The following is a 9,158-nucleotide window of genomic DNA, read 5'->3' as shown; positions in this document are numbered from 1 at the left end:
AATGTTTATTTATTTTGAGAGAGAGAGAGTGAGCACGTGTGTGCATGTGAGCAGGGGAGTGGCAGAGAGAGAAAGGGAGAGAGAGAATCCCAAGCAGGCTCCATGCTGTCATCACTGAGGCTCAATCTCACAAACTGTGAGATCATGACCTGAGCCAAAATCGAAAGTCAGACACTTAAATGACTGAGCCACTCAGACACTCCTCTCCCTTCTTTTAAAGTGATGAAAACTTGCTATATATATTCCATAAAATCCTTTAGCAGGAAGTAATAATAAATAAAGTATAGGCCCATAAATAGGAAATATTCAGGAGATCTTGAAGAATATAATTTCACTTTCCCATATAACACACATCTTATGTAAAAGGATACTGGAATGGTGTTATGGATTAAATTGTGTCTCCTCCCCCTCAACAAAAGATATGTTGGAGTCTTAAACCTCCATTACTCAGAATGTGATCTTACTGGAAAATAAGGTAGGTGCAGATATAATTAGTTAGGATGAAGTCATACTGGAGCAGTGTGGGCCCCTAATCCAATATGACTGATGTTCTTATAAAAGGGAGAAATTTGGACACAGACACACACAGAGAACCCCCATGGAGATTGGAGTTATACCACCTCAAGTCAAGGAACTACCAGAAGCTAGGAGAGGGGCCTAGAACAGATTCTTCATTAGCTCCTTCAGAGACCCAGACAACACCTTGACCTTAGACTTCCAGGCTCTGGGGCTGTGAGGCAATGAAGTGTTGTTTAAGCCCTTCAGTTTGTGGTACTGCGTTACATTCAAAGAATCCACAAGAATGTTAAGCTTGCATGCTGTGAAGGAGCAGAGTTGGACAATACCCAACACGTCTGTTAGAATGAACTCATTTATATAAAAGCTGAAAATCTGCTGTTGAAAAAGACACAGGAACACTGACTTCACTGGGATTCAAGTCTATAAAAACATGTAAACTGAGTGGCACATGACTAAAAACAGACTGAATCATGAAAGGGAAGGCACCACAAGGTAAAACAGAGTCTGGATCCTGAGCTGCCCATTGCTTGAAGGCCAAATGGCCCCGGTGCTGTGGAAGCATTCTAGAAACGTGTGTGTGTGTGTGTGTGTGTGTGTGTGTGGTGAAAACCTGTGCCTCTCATCGTTTTGGAGCACAGACAGCTCTTTAGTGGGTGGGACATTGCAATAGTGTGTAAGAGAAAGTGAGCACCTTTTTTCCTGACAGCATCACAACCTGTATGGGTTGAAGGAGGCCCACATTAAGGCCATGCAACTATCAGAGCTTAAACTGAAAGTCCCGGCAAGGTTGACAATTCTCCAGTTATGTGAGTGGTTCCCAGCCCCAGGTGCAGTGGCAGCTGTCCCATTTCCTCACTGGTAGCAGGGTGATAGGACACAGAGTCAGAGACCTCAGGGCTCCATTCATAACCTATGGAGGTTTCCCAGAAGGGATTTCTGGTTTCCCATTCCACTAACAAACAATAATAGTAAATTATGCCTAAGGAAATTTTTTTTTTCAAATAAATTTAGGTACTCCTCAGATCTGCAGAAATACTTGGAGAGAAAGAATCTATCTCAGACCAAACTTTCTGCATGTCTGTCAGTTAAGATTGGAGCATCAAAAAATTTAAACTTTAATGTATATGTTTCCTGATTTATATACAAATTTGGATATAGCAATCTTACTACTATATGTTTAAAGTCAGTTTATTATCTTTTATACAGATATAAAATTAATTATTTGAAGGAAAGTAACATTAAAAAAAAACATGTTACAACCTAATGGCTATAGCAACTATTTTATTTACTCAGTAGATTAGGCCGAAAGGCAGGCAAATGAAAACGAAACGAAGCAAATACACTAAAGGCTTCCTCACTGGCATAATGGAAAAGGCTATGGAAACGCTTGAGAATGCTCCCCACAAAGTGTTGCTTGAGCTCTATTAGATCAGCTAGAAAAAAAAAATGGTGGAGTCTGCCAAGCTCTGACAGCTTTCTCTATTAGAAGGAAGTGTCAGAGACTCGTGTCTTCACAAACTCATTCCAGGACTGTCATTCCACAGTTAAAGGACCATTTATCTGCTGGATAGTGTCCATCTTGGAGATGTCACTGTGGGTGTTCCTTGAGCTATACCTGGAAGAATCAGATATTCCACTGGGCTTGCAGCATGACCAATGTTTGTTCTGAAGTGAAAAGCCTCAACGTGGTTGTTGGAAGTAGCCATATATTTACCTATGTGGTTCCACATTTCCATAAGCCTGGAAAAAATCCAATTGTTACATCATGAAATGGATTGCTGCATGGTTCAATCACTGAATTTTTAATAGCCTTAGGTAACATTTATTGAGCATTTGCCATGAGCAAGGAATAGTGTTAAGAATTTTATCTAGATTATCTTTTTTTTTTAGATTTTTAAAATTTATTTTGAAAGAGAGACAGAGACAGAAAGAGTGTGAATGGGGGAGAGGCAGAGAGAGAGGGAGAGAGAGAGACAATCCCAGGCAGGCTCCGCACTATCGGTGCAGAGCCTGATGTGGTGCTTTAACTCACGAACCATGATCATGACCTGAACAGAAGTCGGATGCTTAACCAACTGAGCCACCCAGGTGTCTCCTAGATTATTTGTTTCAATCCTAAAAATAACTTTAACAAATAGGTACCCTTGTTATCTCCATCAAATGCATGAGGAAACTAAAGCCCATGGCAGCCAAGTATCTTAACTATCATCTCACAGGGAGCGATAGCAGAGCTGGTGGTCACACTTTGGCAACCGGGCCAACCTTACACTCTTAGCTCCATCTTACGCTATCTGAGTCAGCCAGATGGAAGCTGATCCTCAAGTAAGGTCGCGGCTTCAGTTTTGTTTGATGGGAAAATAGATCTTATTTTGAGTATTTTTATAAGAGCAACCATCTATTGATTGCTTTCTATGAGCCAGACTACACGAATGCTCTTTGTACATATCCCGTTTACTTCTGACCTCAACCCTCTACCATGTAGTATTACACATTTTATACACAAAGGAACGGGACTGAATCACTAAGCACTTTTTTCAAAGTCACACAGTTGGAATAGAAGTCTCTCAGCCCAACTCTAAAGGCTATAAACTACCTGCTCTAAACTTTCTTCTTTTATTCAAAGAATTTTATTTTTATTTGTTTGGTACTTTTTCTATTAATCCCTGCTGGTAATAATGATGCCTATGAAATATCTTTTTCCTCAAAGCTGATATTTATGTTTTCATGTCATATCAAGACTAAGATAAGCTAAGAAAGTGTGCTCAGTAGTAATTTCCCACAGAATGGTCGATAAGTAAAACAAGTAAAAACTGTCATTCTGAAACAGATATATCATCTCCCCTTTTAAAAAAAATGAAGGGAAAAATGAGAGAAAAGGGGAAGAAATCCTGAGTGTTTGGAGCTTGTCTCCAATATCACCTTGCCTAGGAGCTGTGGAATCATTCTGCTGGTTCCAATGGGAAGACCATGAATGTGACTTATTTGATCAATAATCACTTTTAAAATATACCTTTCAGTGCATTTTGCAGAAGGTAATGCAGTAAGGAAGCAATTGGATTTTATTTTATGGTTACATAAGGGTTCTTCTAGACTTTGAAGCAAATGGGGCAAAGGCTTGCTCTTCATCCATCTAGTCTGTATTGGTTTCTGTACTTAAAAATGACTTCACAGAATGATCACAGCACAAATTCTTGGAGGCATTATCCAAGAATGCGATATAGATGGTATCCTCGGCATCGGGGATCAGAAAGAGAGGAAGGGCGACAGATGAAGTCAGTCATAACTGTTTGAGAACAGTAGCCTGATCTGATTTGGACTCATACTAAAGACTTTTCATTTTTGGTCTCTTTTGGGGTCCATAGTTCTTCTAATTGTAGCTGATATTTTTTGAGTGCTTACTAAGCATGGTAGTATTTATCTTACATAGATTAGCTCACAAGAATCTTATGTGAAGGCTAGCATTATAATCCTCATTTTATAGATGAGGAAATAGAGATTTAAAGAGATTAAATAACTTGCCCCAATTCATGCAGCTAAGAGACAAAAAGCCAGGCAATGGATGTAGACAATCTAACTCCACACCCTGTTACGATCAACCACATTTGCCACACTTCTTTCTGGCTCCTGCTGGTGCCAAAATCTTGTTTAAGGCCCTATCCGACTTTTAAGTGAGATTTGCAAATATTTATTTGTGCAAAATATGCCTCTATTCAACCGACAGGGAAGAAATGAATAATAAAATAGTAGAGAATGTAAAAATAATTTACATTTGAATTTGTTTAATGTGATAAAATTTACCATTTTAATCACTTTCAAATTACAGTTCAGACATTCACATTGTCGTGACTGTCATCAGCATCCATCTCTAGAACTCTTCATTACATATGACTTTAAAATACATTCATTCATTCATTCATTCAGTAATAGCTATTCAAAATCTAGCTGAACCTCTGCTCTGAGCCAGACACTGTATTAGACAAAGCCCGGCCCACTTCATATTCTCACATTCTCCCACAAGGCTGGCCAGCCAAGCCTGGTGAGTCCTTTTCCTTGCTGCTTGGACCCCAAACCCAGCAGTTTAGAGAAAGAACAGAGCTGGGGATAGGGAGTTGCTACAGTCAGAGATGGCCATGCACCATCAAGTATCATTCTTCACATTATAGAGTGGAAAGCATGAACACAAAACTTGTATTTGCATCCCCTTTTTGCCACATTTGTGGGCACTTAGATATGTTTCCTAGTTCCTCTGCGTCCCCAAGGCTTCATTTGTAACATGGAAATAATTTTTACTTTATTGCATTGAGAACAAGAGAGATAACACATGTATGGGGGAAGCTTTAAAAATAACTAGTGTGACAAGGAAAATAAACATTTATAATTCTCCCACCACCTTTATGAAAAAGGAGATCTTGAAACTGGAGGCACTTTCCTTTGCTGGCTTTTTGCATGCTTAAGTGTAGTATACTATCAAGAGATGGTTTTGTGTGCACTTGTGTGCAAGTGTGTGTTCGTGTTCACATGTGTATGCGTGCGTGCATACACATACGAGTGTGTACATGTGTGAATTAGGAGGGAGGAGGAGGGGAAGATAGAACTAAATTACTGGTTAGAAAGAGAGGAGAAAATGAGGCCCCAGGGAGGCTTCAGGGATAGGGGACCGCAGTCCAGGGAGATTCAGAGCCCTTGAGGAGAAAAAGGATAGAGTTGGTGAGTCCCTTTTTTCTTGCTATGCACTATAGGATAAAAAAATTTCACTTCTGTTCTCTCTTTGATAGCTTTAAATACTTGTATTTTCTCTTTATTTTTGAGATTATATGCAAGGGGAGTGACGTTGAAAAGATGTAGCACTAAATTCTACTTCATTATTGGCTCCTGAAAGAACCAGGTAGCTCACCAAAACGGCTGTAAATAATCTTATACATCATAAACACACGTATTGCCAGCCAGTGTGCATGCGTGTGTGTGTGTGTGTGTGTGTAACAAAAAATTGTTTTGGAGCTCTACATATATGTGTTCCATGTACAGATCTCAGTGTTGAAAGGCATCATTCTTCCTGCCAGAACTTTCTGAGAATAGACTCCAGACAAAGCATGCAGACTTGAAACCTTTTAGAACGTAGAAACCCAGGTGCAGTGAAGGGAGGGATAGAAAGGACTGGTGACTGAGTGTTGGAGAGACCTGTCCTGGGTGGGCATGTTGACCTCTGCCAAATGAGCCAGAATCATCCTTCTAAGAGGAGGACCAAGAACCACACCTTCTCTAAAAACACTGGGGACATTTCTGCTCCCAAAGACAAAGGCGAGTGGAGAAAATCTTCAGACACCTGGGGCCACCAGTTGGGACACCAGAAGCTAGAGGTTCCGGCCACCATAAAGGTGAGTATGCAGGAGGTGAATGCTACACTGGACCCACTCTCTCCACAGGTAACCATAGACTCCTGTCAGCTGAGAGCTGAAAGCTTGTTCCCAAACCCTTTCCAGGCATCTCTATTTACAAAACAAGTCCTTGATAGTGGGGCCATCAGGCTGATCTGCAGAATAGAAAATTCCATCAGATAGGCTGGATGTGACTTCAAGCCAATATGGTGTGGTCCTCTCCCCAAATCCCATAGAAGGACCATCCTGACCCTAGAGTTGCACACACATAAAGGAAATTGAATGATTATTGGAGGACCATGAAGCTTTCAGCATCAGAGTTTTCAGGGTTCTCTTTTGTTTCATTCCACCAAACCAATAGTTAAAAATACTAGGTGAGAGGTAATGATACTACCTTTATTAACATATTTAAGCTCTATATTCCCTTGTAATAAAGGTAGGGATCAGGGACAGAGAGAGGAAAAAGAGAAAAGGGAAGAAACACAAATTAAATTTCCTCTTTTGGGGAGCCTGGGTGGTTCAGTCTATTGAGCGCTGGATTCTTGATTTCTTTTTAGGTCATGATCAAGCCCCATGTTGGGCTCTGTGCTGTCAGTGTGGAGCCTGCTTGGGATTCTTTCTCTCCCACTCTCTCTCCCTCTGGGTCCCTCAAAATAAATAAATAAAGTTTAAATAAATAAATACATAAAATACTTCTTTTATATTAGATTTTACCAAGTGAGCTAAAGAAACCTCCTGAAGCCTTCAAAGGCAGCATATTGTTAGGTGTAATGTATACAGAAATTTTAAAATATTTTCCGACGGACCTTCTCCAATTGTGAAACCAATATTCTTTCTGTGCATTTTGTCTGCTATTGTGACCCTGGCAAAGGGTCCAGATGAATGTTGCTTCCAGAAGGAAACACAGTATAAGGGAAGCTCGTTTCTGACCAACATAAAGTGGTGAGGGGAAAGGGAGCAAAGTTGCAGGTACTGATGTCCCTGTTTCCTGCCCTCTCCACACACACACACAGTCTTTCAGGGTGAAATCTGGGTGATGAGGGAAAGCAAGGACTCCGGGACCTAGGATCAGAGGAGGTAGGCTGTCCCTGGGTGATTCCTCCTGTGTAATAGGAGAGTATAAGACTTTGCAACCAGAGGCAATGGTGGGAGCAGTTCAGCTATAGGCATCTCCAAAAACCAGGTGAAACATGTCAGCAGACACGGATTGGTGCAGGGCCAGCCACTCCACAGCAGAGACCAACAAGGTAATCTAGGGGACATCTTACCCATCCTGGCCTACTTTCCCGTACCTGGGCACTATCTGTGTGGGCTGATGTGGAGGAAGAGATAAGAAATATCAAAAACCTGCTTAAACCAGAGTATATTGCAATGCCATTTAGTGACAGGTTTGAGTTTTCAACCACCCTGCCACCATGAGCATGGTCCTAAGGAAGATGAGATGGGCCATAGCAAATAGAACTATGTTGTCTTTGCCCACCAGGTATGGAGGCATGTAGGGAACAAGGCTTCTTCTCACCCTCCACCCACTCCACTTATTTCAGATCTAAGACAAAGTTTACTCACCTCAGAAGGCTTTTCCTAATTCCACCCAACACACTTGTACCAAACACCGGCTACATACACAGTGCCCTGTGGTCGAACGCAGGCTGCCCTCCAGAAGCTTCCAATACTGTTAAGGAAACAGACACCATCACAGTTTTGGCACCAAGTGAAGGAGGTCATTAATGTCAGAAACCACAAAAACACAAACTCTCCTGGATGAGATGGAGTCAGTGATAAGAGCTGATGTTAGAGCCCGGCACCCAAGAATGGTTCAGATTTCACAATTAGGGATGGAAAGAAAGGACATTCTGGGCAAGGGGAATAATCACCAGGGCCCAGAGGCTGGGCCAGTAAACTTTTGGCTGTCCACAGTTTATTCTCATCTGGGTTTCCCATGTTAGGTACAGTATCTGTATTATTTTCCCATTGCTACTGTAACAAATTGCCACAACTTAAGGGGCTTCAAATAACACAGGTTTGTTGTTTTAACTTTCCAGGGGTCAGAAGTCCAAAATGAGTCTTACGAGACTAAAATTAAGGTGTCAGTGGGGCTGGTTCTATCTAGATGCTCAAGGGGAGATTCTGATTTTTGTCTTTTCCAGCTTCTAGAAGCTGTCAGCATCCCTCCACAGTACTCTAAACTCTGCTTCTGTGGTCCCATCTCCTTCTGCTTTTGACCTTCATGCCTCCCTCTTATAAGAACCCTTGTAATTACATTGGACCCACAGGATAATCTCTTCACCTCAAGATCTTTAATACGATCACATATGTAACGTTTATTTTACCATGTAAGGTAATGTATTCACAAGTTCTGGGGACAAGGAGGCAGGCATCTTTGGAAGGCAATCATTCTGCCTGCTATAATATCATGTATGTTTCCTCCCTTCTTCTAATGGAGTATGATAACTGAAATAGGACTTTTTTAGTAAAATGCAAAAGAGGAATTTGAATATATTTTTTAAAATGTAAACATGCTAATACCAGTTATGATATCCATTAAGGTGATACAGACTTTATTTAAAACTAATGATCGTCCTCAAAGAATAAATATAATCAGAATTCTCAATATTTGATATGAAATTATACTTCTCAAACTGGGGCTACCAGGATCCCAGGAGGTACACCTGATGACCAGAGGTGATAAGTTGCAAGATAAACATTGCGAGAGTGCTGATTTACTAATTATAAGCCAGTTAAAATATTTTATTTTATTTTTTTTAATTTTTTTTTCAACGTTTTTTATTTATTTTTGGGACAGAGAGAGACAGAGCATGAACAGGGGAGGTGCAGAGAGAGGGAGACACAGAATCGGAAACAGGCTCCAGGCTCCGAGCCATCAGCCCAGAGCCTGACGCGGGGCTCAAACTCACGGACCGCGAGATCGTGACCTGGCTGAAGTCGGATGCTTAACCGACTGCGCCACCCAGGCGCCCCTAGCCAGTTAAAATATTTTATAATTAAAGACGAAATGTGGGTATAATACAGAGGAGAATGTAGAATTTGAAAACATTTAATAACAAATGAGACTTTAAAGAAGCAATAGCATGTTTCAAAGTGTGCCTGAGTACTGCAGATATACTTCTTTGCTTTAAGGACTATTTTGATGGAACATTTGAAAAGCATTTGTATAAATTAAGATAACTTGTGGCACATTACAAATATGACAAAAACTTTCTCAAAAAAATCGAGAGAACAGTATCTCCTGGTTAAATTTAATTT

Source organism: Neofelis nebulosa, chromosome 14 (assembly GCF_028018385.1).
Source record: "Neofelis nebulosa isolate mNeoNeb1 chromosome 14, mNeoNeb1.pri, whole genome shotgun sequence".
NCBI lineage: Eukaryota > Metazoa > Chordata > Mammalia > Carnivora > Felidae > Neofelis > Neofelis nebulosa.
This window is presented reverse-complemented; position numbering follows the sequence as displayed.